The sequence below is a fragment of the Papaver somniferum genome, chromosome 8 (assembly GCF_003573695.1).
Source record: "Papaver somniferum cultivar HN1 chromosome 8, ASM357369v1, whole genome shotgun sequence".
NCBI lineage: Eukaryota > Viridiplantae > Streptophyta > Magnoliopsida > Ranunculales > Papaveraceae > Papaver > Papaver somniferum.
In genome coordinates this window covers 83712642-83725423 of record NC_039365.1, presented here as the reverse complement: position 1 = coordinate 83725423, position 12782 = coordinate 83712642, and the positions used below count along the sequence as shown (strand labels likewise).

The following is a 12782-nucleotide window of genomic DNA, read 5'->3' as shown; positions in this document are numbered from 1 at the left end:
ACCGAAATTCATCAAGCATGAATAAATGTTCATTAAGCTTAGTCATTATATTTCGATAAATTCGTTAACTAGAAATTAGTCATCGGCTCGAAATTCTTGTTTATGCATAATAGTCGAGTTAGTTATGCGACATCGTCTCAGATGATAGAAAGTGAATATAACTTGAGAAATAGGTGGTTCAGTCTTCACTTACCTTTTGTTGATGAAGTTCTCTAAAAGCTTCGGTTGATCTTCGCCTTCAAACGGTAAAACGCAATGATGACTGGCTCATTTCTCAACTACCTCTATCCTAACCGAGACTTAACTAATTGTAGACTAGAAATCAAGATATAGTTTTGACAACAAGCTTGTGATAGCAACACTTGTGAGTTCAAGCTCTAACAATGATGAAAGCAACAGAAAGGAAAAAAGAAAAGATGTATAAGAACGGTGAGAAGACAAAAGGCTGAAGAAGAAAACAAAGGAACAAAGGTAAATGAGAAAACGAGGTAGATATCCTCTTAAATAGAAAAAATATTCTAAGAAAACCAACATACGTGGGTTATAACAGATAAATAAAATGGAGAAATCGATCAATGATGTAGAGGTACGATGCAGAGAAATTTTTGAGATGTGACTAGTCACAACTGACAACAGGATTTTCTTCCCATCGTAGCCTTGTCCCGATAAGAAGAAAAGAGGCAAACTTTGAGGGATAAATATCCATAGAATACGTGGAGAACATCGGATAACAATAGAGTAAGATAAGGTGTATACAGGAAAGTCATGGAATCATATCACCTACGTGTATGCATCAATCAAGAAATCTACCAAAAGAAAGAAAAGATGACGCGTGTAAAAGAAAAATGAAGATGAACGAAGTAGATTGAAAGGAGCGTTGGAAAGCATTTAACATTGAAATCGTATGAGAAGTTGTGAGAAGACTTTATAGCTAGTTAACGTGTCAAGCTTAGATAAGCTACATACTCGGGGACTATCGATAACCACACCATTGATTCTTCTCTCATGTCCTCAAAACCATCTCAGATTTGTCACTGTAAGTTCCTAAAACACCAATAACGCCTTTAATTCATTGAGATTCCTAGTTCTAAGACACCTCTTCTACAAGTTTTCTAAGACTCCAAGATACCTAGATTCCAAGACTCGAAGACACCTTTACAAAGTTGTTGTGATTCCAAGACTGTCGTTTTCTCTTGCAATCGAGCTTCATTAGACCGTGTTATATCAAATTACAAAATCCTAAGTCTCCTGTTATTTAATTTCTACTGATTTTCCTTTGTGATGCTAATAATTTAATCGATTTCCCTTTGCATCCCCTCAGGCTTTTCAGATCTACTTTTATCTTTCTATCAATTGATCTCTATCTGTCTTAATTAATCTAATTTTCTTACAGACTACCTTTTTTTGTCTCTTAATCTTCCTGTTTGTTTTCTGTGTTTCTGAAATCTAATTGCTGAGGTCTTTTCTTGATATCTAGCCAACAGATTTGATTAAATTAATTTCCCTTATTTCTTCATCTCTGTTAATTTCCCTTTATTCTTTTTCTGGGTTTGTTCTTAGCAGACCAATGAAGTTCTTTAATTTCTGCAAAGGAAAAATAAAATCACTGCCAAAACTAATGCATTCTAGTCTGAATACAGGTACCATGTGCTATAATTAAAATAAATCATGCTGATGATTTGATTCAAATTCATACAAAGAAAGGCTTGCAGTGCTGCAATGAGGTAAACCTAACCTCAAATTTGTTGCCTATTAAATCTAGGAATGTTGTGAGTAAATCCTGCATATATTTGGTTGGTCACCGTTTATCACTTGATTATTGTGTTGTAACCATATTTATATGCGATACGGTTGAACATCTATATTACTGTCTCCTCCCTGCTCTTTACTATGATAGAAAACTAGATGCTTCTTTAAGTTTGCATTGTGAAAATTATTCTTGTTTTGTGCTAGTTGAATTTAGATACCCTGTAATCTCTTATTTTTGGCGGTTTATAAGTATGATAGCCTGGAACTGCCAGGGCTTAGGAAAACTTGATGCTAGAAATAGTCTCTTAGAGCATCCACAATGGTACGATCATAACCAAAGATCAAAGACCAAAACAAACGATCAAATTTGAGAGTAATCTGGAGTGTGACGTTAAGGCAGTGGAGTATATTTAGTCGAGCGGATGTATAATCTACGCTTGCATGTGGAGCGTTCATATAATCTTCGTCCCGAAGAGGCGTAGATATAGTTTACGCTGGTTGTGGGGCGTTGGTAAAGAATACGCTCGTTGTGGGGCGTACATATAGTTAACGCTCGGAGAAGGGACGTAGATATAATCTACGCCTGGTGTGGCGGACGGGTAAATCAACGCCTCCTCCAGGCGTACGTATAATCAACGCCTCATCCAGGCGGACGTATAATCAACGCCTCATTCAGGCGAACGTATAATCAACGCCCCTTGTCAGGCGTACGTATAGTGTTTGACTTGTATTAACACACGTATCGAGCACGTGTGGACTAAGAGAAACTACCACGTATAGCACACGTGTTCACTTGGTGTTTACCCTAATCTTCTCCGTCTTCTTCTTTTCTTTTCTTCTTTTCTTTTCTACCTCCTCTTTGTTTCTACCGCCCACAAACACAACACATCACAGTAACTAGCAGGAAAAGAGAATAAAAAAAAACGAGATACTTGATGAATCCCGGTTAGAAAAGAGGTATGTTTCTTTTTTCTTAATCTCTTTTGTTTTATCCGTATTGTTGTATAATTTATTTAGGGTTTTATTTGTTAAAATTAGTTTATATTAAGATGGGTTTTAAAGAACAAATATGAATATGAAATTGATTAAATATAATTGGGTATGTGTGTTTTGTGATTTTAGAGAATAATATGTATGTGAAAAAAACCATATTTGATGCTTATGTAAATTTGGTTAAAAGAAATTTTAAAATAATTATAGAAGATCTAATTTGTGGGTGGAATAGATTTAAAAGTTTTGGCTACTGTAAAAATTGGTAGTTATGTAGATTATGTGTGTTATATATGTAGAAGAGATGATTTGTACATATGTGAATATGGTTAAAAATAATTGAATTTGTATTGTTTTTTATTGAATTTTGAGGTGATTAATTTTAGTTGTTTTTTGGTTTATTTTTGATGTTCATGTGAATTAGGCTAAAAGATTTTATGAAATTTTGTCAAATATGTACAACACTTAATTTGTGGGTTATATAGATTAATATGTGTTTTTACAATTCACGTGGTTATGCCAAAAATTATAGTTATGTACATTTTGTGTGTTACATATGTAGAAGAGCTAATTTATATGTATGGAATTGATTTTTTAGTGATTTTTATGGAATCTTGAAGTGATTAAATTGGGTTGTGGAATGTTGTAATGATTTTCAAAATGCATCGGTGACGATTTAATTTGTGTTCGTAGAATTATAGATTTTGGAATTGATATAGTTTGTGTTAAGGATTTTTATAGTATTTGGAATATAAATGGTGTTGGACTAATAAAAATATGAAATGGCGTGGGTTGGTCTAATTGCATCTATCTTTTGTGTGCATAGATGTTGAACAAATTCACATCGCGGTTCAATGGTCGCATGAAGACGAACAAGAAACAAAAATTTGTAGCCGAAGAGGATTATAACTTAATCAGTACTGGTAAAATTAAGGAGGTTGATATTCCCCGGTTAGGGAGGTTTCCTATACTGCAAGATGATAAACCGAGGAGGTTGATATTCCCCGGTTAGGGAGGTTTCCTATACTGCAAGATGATAAACCGCACGCTACTATGGACATCACATTTACAGGGGAGCACAAATTGAAGTATCAACATCGTGGATCTCTGGCATCGGTTTTTTATTGTATATTTGTACTTATGTATTTTATTTTTTCTTCACAGCATGAAGCTTACACATTATTTCAAGAAAATGCTGATTTTAATCAACAATTTCGCGATTTTACATTAAAACAAACGAAGGAGAGGATGGACGTTATTATGTCGAAAGAAGCAGAAATACAAAGGCTAAATAATGCGAACGTTGATTTGCAGCAACAACTATCTCTTTTCCGTATGCCGCACACTGTCCAACCTCCCCTTGGATACGGTTCCTTTTCCCAAACAATGCCACCACAAGTTTGGAGTGCTATGAATCTAGGATCACCTTCAACAATGTCCTCAGTCAATACCACTCCGAGAACGCACATTCCTTTTATGGCACCAAGATCATCGACTTCGGATACTGATAATAAGAATGGTTAATTTGTTATGACTATTTAGATGACCTGTCTTTGGTGTTATCTTTTCTTATCTTTTTGTGTAGTCATACTAGACCTACTGATAGTTAGATGCTTATCTATTCTTTCAGCGACTAGTCATTTCAAGTCTACTCTGTTTGATGTCATCTTTAGTAGTCCTCTGAAGTTTGAGCGAGTAGTCAGTGTGTATAGGATTTTCACCTTCCATTCTTATTGTATAGTCATATCAGGTCACTGACAAACACTTTATCTTTTTTGGAAAACACTTTATCTTTTTTGGAAATCAGTACCTCTCTTCTGTTGTCACTTTAATGCTCTTGAAAATGGGTTATAAATTAAAGACCTGATCACTCAATATATGAATAACAATACCTCTCTTTTGCTTCATATAGAAATGGAAAACTATGAGAAAACCGCTCATTATTGCTCTTCTGTTTCTTTTTCATCTTCTTCTTCTAACAGTAGTTTTTATTCCTCGGATGATGATGCAATAGAAGTTATGCAAAATAACATGGCCGTTAGTTTGGGAGTCCTTATTACAAATTCAAAATGGCCTCAAACTCGTATCAAAATACCAAGAGATCGTGAGTCAGGGGCTTCACTTCTATGGAACGACTATTTTTCTCCGTACCCAAACCAACCACCCAATGTTTTTCGCAGAAGATTTAGAATGCGTCGACAATTGTTTAACCGAATAGTGGAAGGTGTCACCAATGCAAACAGATATTTTGTTCAAAATCCCGATGCTTGTGGAGTTCTAGGATTAAACCCTCATCAAAAAGTAACAGCAGCAGTACGAATGTTAGCTTACGGATGTGCGGCAGATGCAATAGACGAGTACTTACGCATAGGAGAAACCACTGTGCTGGAAGCTACTCGTAGGTTCTGTAAGACAATTGTAAATGTGTATGGGAAAGAATATTTGCGTGAACCAATGGCTGGTGATATTGAACTGTTGCTCAAGCAAAACAAAGACCGGGGATTTCCTGGGATGCTGGGTAGTCTAGATTGCATGCATTGGAAATGGGATAAATGTCCATCGGCAGAATCCGGGGCTTACACCGCGTATAAAGGGAGCGAAAGTATCGTGTTGGAGGCAGTGGTGTCGTATGACCTATGGTTTTGGCATGCTTTTTTTGGTATGCCCGGCTCTAACAACGATATTAATGTTATGAACCGTTCATATGTTTTTCGAAGTCTTGTAACAGGAAAAGCACCGCCGGTGAGCTATGAGGTGAACGGACATTCATATGATATGCCGTATTATCTAGGTGATGGCATATACCCAGAGATTCCTACTATTATTATGGCCATTAAACATCCTGTTGGTAGGAAAAAGGAAATATTTTCATCGATGCAAGAGGGTGCAAGAAAAGATGTTGAACGGGGATTTGGTGTACTTCAACAACAATTTGTAATCATCAAACAACCTGCAAGAATGTGGAATCCAGATGTGCTTGCCTATATCATGAAAACCTGTATTATCTTACATAATATGATAGTCGAGGATGAGCGTCTACCCGGTGACTGGCTACATGTTTATGAACAACGTAGCAACGCAGCACCGGTTAATATATTAAGAGGCAATAGTGACGAGTTTTCCCAAATTAGAGCTGAGCAACGCCGACGTACAATGCGTAACAAAGATGCACATATTCGCTTGCGTGATGACTTGATCGAACATATATGGGTAGAATATGGGAATTAAAAATTGTCGTTTGTCATTTCCTTTGTATGTTAATTTTGGATAATAATAAAATAATTAACTTTGGACAAATGATTTTGTTGTACGTTCTATTATCTCTTTGTATGTAACCATCCTCAAGTTTTAATTAAGGTCGTATGTTTCAAAAAAAAATAGAAATTTAATTAAAATCAACGGAAGTAAACTTGAAATCCAAAAATTACATAATAATACGGCTAATTGTTCAGATAAAAAGAAATATTAAAACATAATAATACTAATAATACTACTAAAATCACTAAATAGGAGAAATAAGTAAGGTTTGAACTATTCCGCCTTTGTGTTAAGATTGGTTTCTTTTATTCCGAACTATGTCCGCCCTGCGAAGTTGGAAGTACTATTGTTGTACAGGTTCCATTTTTTCAAGATCCATCATAATGATGCGAAATTCTTCGTCTTCAGCTTGCTTGGCTATTTTTGCCGCATGTTCAGCTTGTTTTGCTACAAACTCTGCTGCTCTTTGTTCCATCTTGAATCTTGATTGTGCTTGGTAATGAGTATTGAAATTTTGTTGTTCTTTAATAATTATTCCCATCAATTCCTCTTGGTGACTGGATCTCTCTCTCCCTGTTTTCTTCAATCTTTTTGCTGCTTTTTTCCCCATCTTACGGAGATATGTGTTCTCTAGGTCTCCCCCATCTGTGTCGTTACAAGTCTCTCCTTGGGTTGTTGTTTGCGGTCCTTCCTCATCTTCCTCGTTATTCTCATAAGTGTCCAAATCGTGAGTCGTATTGAATACAAAAGTCGATCGCCGATTATATTTTATATTTTCTAACACAATTGGATAGCACTCTTCGTACTTAAATTTTTTCCCATCGTTGCATTCCTTGAACCGCTTGTTCACTTCTTCAAGCTGTTAATGTTTTTAAAAACACTTAAGTACATGGGCGTTTATTAAATATTAGAAAATAATTGTTCAAAAAATCAAGAATGCTTACCTTCTTTTGAGGACCCCATCCAGTATGATATCACCTTCCACTTCTGCCTCTTTTGCCGAAAATAACGCCACATCTTTACTTATTCCCTGATATCGTTTTTGCCAGGAACTCCAAGACCGCTCTGGATTATTAGATAAATGAAGTTCAATATCATCCTTGATACGAGTCCACAGCGTCGCCTCTGATTGATCAGCTCCAACACTAGGATCTTGAGATATAGATAAATGAATTTTACACATTGTTACATCTTCAATTGTCTTAAAATTTGGACCTCGTGCTGTTCTTGGTGCCATTGTAAGCAAAATGCAGAAAAATTTCCAAATGATTTGAAAGCAGAAATAATATTTCTTCTTATTGGTGTGATAGATAGTTTGAAGTATTAGTTGTGGGAAAATGTTACACCCTTTCATGTGTATATATAGGTGTTTCCTCAGTAAATTTCCAACGTTCGATTTTCTTGAACGTTCGATTTTCTTCAACGTTCGAATTACCAACGGTATAAAAGAATTTCAAAAACAAATTTGTCTAAGGTTTTGAAATTTTCTGAAGCTTTAAATGGGGCGGAGCTATTAAATCCGCTCGACAACAGGCGTTAACTATACATACGCCGGGCTGGGGCGTTGATATAGTCTTCGTCTCATTGGGGCGTTGATATAGTCTTCGTCTCATTGGGGCGTAAAGTTTATGAACGTCTGGCGTGGGGCATAAACTTTACCAACTTCCCATCGGGCGAACATTTCAGCAACGCCTCATTCAGGCGTAAATTATATACACGCCTCTTTGTGGGGCGGTGTCTTTACGTACGTTTCACAACAGGCGTAGTTTATATGCACGCCCGATGACAAACGGTGATTATACATCCGCTCCACTATATATAGTTTTGGTCTTGGTCCCAGACCAAATATGGTCCGGAATTTGGTTATGGTCCAGCTTTTGATCTTTACTCCGTCCCGCTGCGTCTCGTCCCTGGACCATAATTATAGGTTTGGTCGTCCACTGCAGTTGCTCTTAGATACTCTAAATAAGGAAAATCCCGATATCTTATTTTTATCTGAAACTAAGCAACTAAGCAACAAAACAAGGAAATGCACAAAATTCTAAAACAAGTAAATGTTACGAACTACTACCTAGTTCCACCAAGAGGTATTGCTGGTGGATTATGCCTTATTTGGAAGAATAATGTTAATATTAGAATAATCAACTATGACTATAATTATATAAATGCCACTGTCATTAATCATTTTAATGACAGTAGTTGGATTCTCACATGTTTTTATGGGAGTCTATATAGAAAATTAAAACTGAACTCTTGGAAAATCATAGAACAAATGGCAGCAACAATGGGTAGCCCTTGGATAATCATAGGAGACTTAAATGTGGTTCTACACGAAGAAGAAAAGAACGGTATTTTTCCTTTCAAGAAAAATAAGGCTAAAATCTTTAATGATTTGATAAACAAATGTGGTTTAATGGACTTGGGTTTCTCAGGATACACGTTTACCTGGAATAACCATAGAATTGATAGACATAACATAGAGCAAAGGTTAGACAGAGGCCTAGTAAACTCTGAATGAAATAAGAAATTCCCGAATTTTGGCATAAAACATCTTGGTCCTCTTGCTTCTGATCATGTGCCAATTGAACTCAATACTTACAACCATTGGAATGATGGGCTACCCCATTTAAATACTTTGGTGAATGGATCAAACATGAAGAGTGTAAACCTATTATATCTAAACTTTGGAAAACACATGTCCAGGGTTCTCCAGCACATAAAGTTAATAAAAAAATAGCAACTGTCAAACATATATTGAGACTGTGGAACAGATATAGCTTCGGGAACATCCAGAATAACATTGATAGTGTTAAAAAAGACCTGGAAAGAACTAATAATAAGCCTAACTATGCAAATAAGTCAACTGACCTTGTTAATATCTGAAAAGATCTAGCAACTTGGTACGCCAAAAAAGAGAAATTTTGGAAGGATAAAAGTAGAGACCAAAACCTAGATCTAGGTGATAGAAATACAAGGTATTTTCATAATAAAGCGAAACAAAGATTTAGGAGGAATATAATCGAAATCCTTAAGAACAATAAAAATGAATGGTTAGATAATCGTAAGGAAATCGCAGACTGCATAACTGGCCACTTTCAAAACATTGCTACCACTGTTAATCCCACTATTTACCAAAGCATGATAGACCTCATTCCTAGTAGCATAACTGATTTGGATAACCAAATGCTTTGTTGTACTCCCTCGGAAACTGAAATAAATGGAACCTGATAAAAGTCCTGGCCCGGATGGTTTCCCGCCTAATTTTTTCCAACAAAATTGGGAAACTGTAGGGCCTGACTTGGTAAACATGGTTCAATCTTTCTTCATATCTGAAAATCTCTCTAAGGAAATGAATGCCTCATTCATCTCTTTAATTCCCAAAACTCTTAACCTCACTACCTCTGCCGAGTTTAGGCCAATAGCCCTTGCCAACACGTCCTACAAAATAATATAGAAACTAATGGCAGGAAGAATGAAAGGTGTTTTGTGGAAAATTATTTCACCATATCAATCTGCCTTCATTCCTGGAAGGCAGATCTCTGAAAATATTACGATTGCGCATGAAATTATTCACAAGATGAAGAACTCTAAATCAAAAAAGGAATTTATGGGACTAAAAATATATATGTCCAAAGCTTTCGACAGAGTCGAACGGGACTTCTTGATACAAATTATGACCAAAATAGGATTCAACAACAAGTGGTGTAAACTTGTGTACTAATGTATTTCAACAACTTCTCTTTCTGTTTTACTAAACGGGTCCTCCACTAAGTTCTTTAAACCTACCAGAGGTTTGATACAGGGAGACTCAATGCCTCCATATTTGTTTCTTTTTTGTATGGAAGCGCTTTCTAGATCAATAATGCATGCTAAAAACACGGGACTAGTAAAAGGTATCAAAATAGTTCACCAAGCTCCCTCTATTAGCCACTTATTGTTTGCTGACGACTGTCTATTTTTCTGTAAAATAAATGAAAAATTTGTCACAATCTAGTCAACATGTTCAAGAACTTTGGTTTAGCTTCAGGGCAACTTATTAATCTAAGTAAATCGGGTGTCTTCTTTAGCCCTAAAACTGAAACAAGCATAAGAAACAGAGTTAAAGAAATTCTAGGGGTTGCGGCTATACCTTTTAAAGATAAGTATTTAGGATCTCTTTTGTTTACAAATAAATCTAAGATTGAATGTTTTGAACCATTGGTTGAAAAAATGAAAACTAGACTGGCTAGTTGGAAAGGGATTGACTTAAGTAATGCTGGCAAGACTGTAATGATCAAGAATATAACTACATCTTTGTATGTTTACCAAATGAATTGCTTTAAGTTGCCTATAAATATTTGTAATAAACTAACAAAGTTGCAGAGAGATTACTGGTGGGGAAAGGATGAAAACGAGCTAAATGAGAAAGGTAAGAAGGGTGTTTGTTTAAAAAACTGGGATTCTATTAGTAGATCTCTTGAGGAAGGGGGGCTAGGGATAAAACATGTGCATAACTTTAATTTAGCTATGATTTATAAGATGGGATGGAGATTGCAAGAGAATCCTGATTCTCTTTGTGCCTTCGTTCTCAAAGCAAAATATTACCCTAATAGTGATATTCTTCATATAAATAATACCCCTAATAGAAATGATAGTTGGATTTGGAAAGACCTGTTAACTGACATCAATCAAAAATCAAAAAATATTGCTTCTGGGAAGTTGGTAATGGCTCTAGTATTGACATTTGGGATGATTTCTGGATCCCAGAAACGGAGCCTCCCCTTCGGAAACCAAAAATACAAATTCAAGGATTAAACATGGTTAGCGACTTGTTCACTCCTCACAAAACTTGGGATATTGAAAAATTGGTAAACTGTTTTGATAGTCAAACTATAGAGAAAGTTAGGAATATAAGATTTTTTGCAGATGACAAAGCAGATATACCTCGCTGCACTCTAAGCAAAAAAGGTACATTCACTGTGAACTCTTTATATAGTCATATAAACTCTGACGGTACTACGAACAACTACTGGAAAAAGATTTGGCAGATGGAAACATCATCATCTGTTAAGAATTTTATTTGGAGAGCAGCTCACACCATACTTCCCAATAGTATGAGGGTGGCAGCTGTCATCCAAATATAAACACGAAGTGCAATTTATATAATGATAGTCAAGAAACACTCACCCATTTGTTTCTACAATGTAATTATGCTCAACAAGTTTGGATGCATTTTAACTATGACATGCAATATGTTACAAATGGAACAAAAAAATTTCATGATTGGTTAAATAACTGTTTTGAAAATCCCGATATAGGAGGTTATGATATTGATTGGCATGTCTTGTGCAGTGTTATCATTTGGCATATATGGAAGCTAGGTGTGATATTACCTTCCAAAAGAAAAGCCAAAATAGTGTCGTTACTGCAAACAACATAATTAAATTCATCAATGGATATAAGTATGTAAATCAAACATGTTATAATGTTATGCAATCACTGTATTACAACCCCAAGTATGATGAGGTGATCAAGGTCAATAATGATCAGCTGGATGTGTCTGCGGCATCCATGAACCTGAAAATTAATGTTGCACTAACAATGATGAACTTTGTAGCTAAGGATGGAATTGGTCTAACTTTGTTTGATCATGCAGGAAGAATTAAAGAAGCCAGAGGACTACACGTAGACTGTACTACCAGAGATGAGCTAGAAAAAGTTGGAGCGGATGCGGCTTTCCGATGGGCAACAAAATGGAGTGTTAACATCATCTCTTTCAGAAGCGATTCTCAGCCAATTCTATTGCTGCTAATAGGAAAGTATGCGGAAGCTAGACAACAAAGATACAAGATCATCAGTGCATACACCAAATTTGATATAAATTTCATACCTAAGGACTTCAATTTAGTTATGCGATCCCAAATTATTTGGGCAGCTAAGATAGCTGTGTTTTGTAACAAACACGCTATTAAGCACAACTGGTTAGACCAAAGCCTATGGGCTATTTTAACTTTTTTAAACATTCAAAATTGAAATGAAGATGTAATGATTTACCGTAACTCTCCATGCGGAAGATACGGTTCTTTTCTGTCAATACAATGAGGATTTCCTTTTTTTCGAAAAAAAAAAAACTACATGCTCGGGATAGAACCCGAGGTGAACTGTAAAATAATACTCGATAAGCGTGAAGCTCGAGATCATATTTTGGGCTTTAAATAGAGGTCATTTACATATGTTTAAGACACGTCAAATTTCGTAAGCAAATATCTTATATTTTAAAGAAATATCAGAGAAATCTCATATTCAAGAATAGATAAATATCATCTTTGTAACTTCTTAACACATTACTACAAGTCCGTGGATGTACGTTTCATTAACAAACGAATCACATTAACAAACGAATCACGTAAAAACTCTCGTGTGTTGATTTATTTTTCTTGTTTGGTTTACGTTGCATTTATCTTATTTAGCATCATCGTAGATCTCATCTTGAGGGATATAGGAATTTATGCAAAACAGAAATTGTTTAGTTTTGTTGCGCTTTTAGTAAAGGTTGGTGTTATAGGTTTGTTGATGTAGGCAACAAAATTAGTCACAAAACACCAAGATGACCAAACTAGTGGTACAAAATATCCGGTCATATTATTTTTAATAAATAAAAACCATTTGATTAAAAAGTGGCACAAAAACCCCAATTCTAATGATAATGAGTAAATTTAGTTTTTATTACTTAAAAAAAAAAGCCAAACATACTTTTTGTATCTTTTCTTCTTCTTCTTTCCTTTCTTTTTCTTCTTTATTCCGTC

At 35.4% G+C, this 12782-nt stretch overlaps 1 long non-coding RNA gene across 2 annotated transcripts; it reads left to right on the top strand.

The window, feature by feature from the left end:
* The first annotated feature begins 906 nt into the window (after positions 1 to 906).
* LOC113301836 lies at positions 907 to 4542 on the top strand. Of its 2 annotated transcripts, XR_003336499.1 has the most exons (3): positions 907 to 1036; positions 1641 to 1724; positions 3566 to 4542. It is a non-coding gene; the product is annotated as an uncharacterized LOC113301836 (long non-coding RNA). The 2 variants fall into 2 exon arrangements; XR_003336500.1 differs by lacking the exon at positions 907 to 1036 and having other exon boundaries at positions 1043 to 2706.
* Positions 4543 to 12782: the final 8240 nt, after the last annotated feature.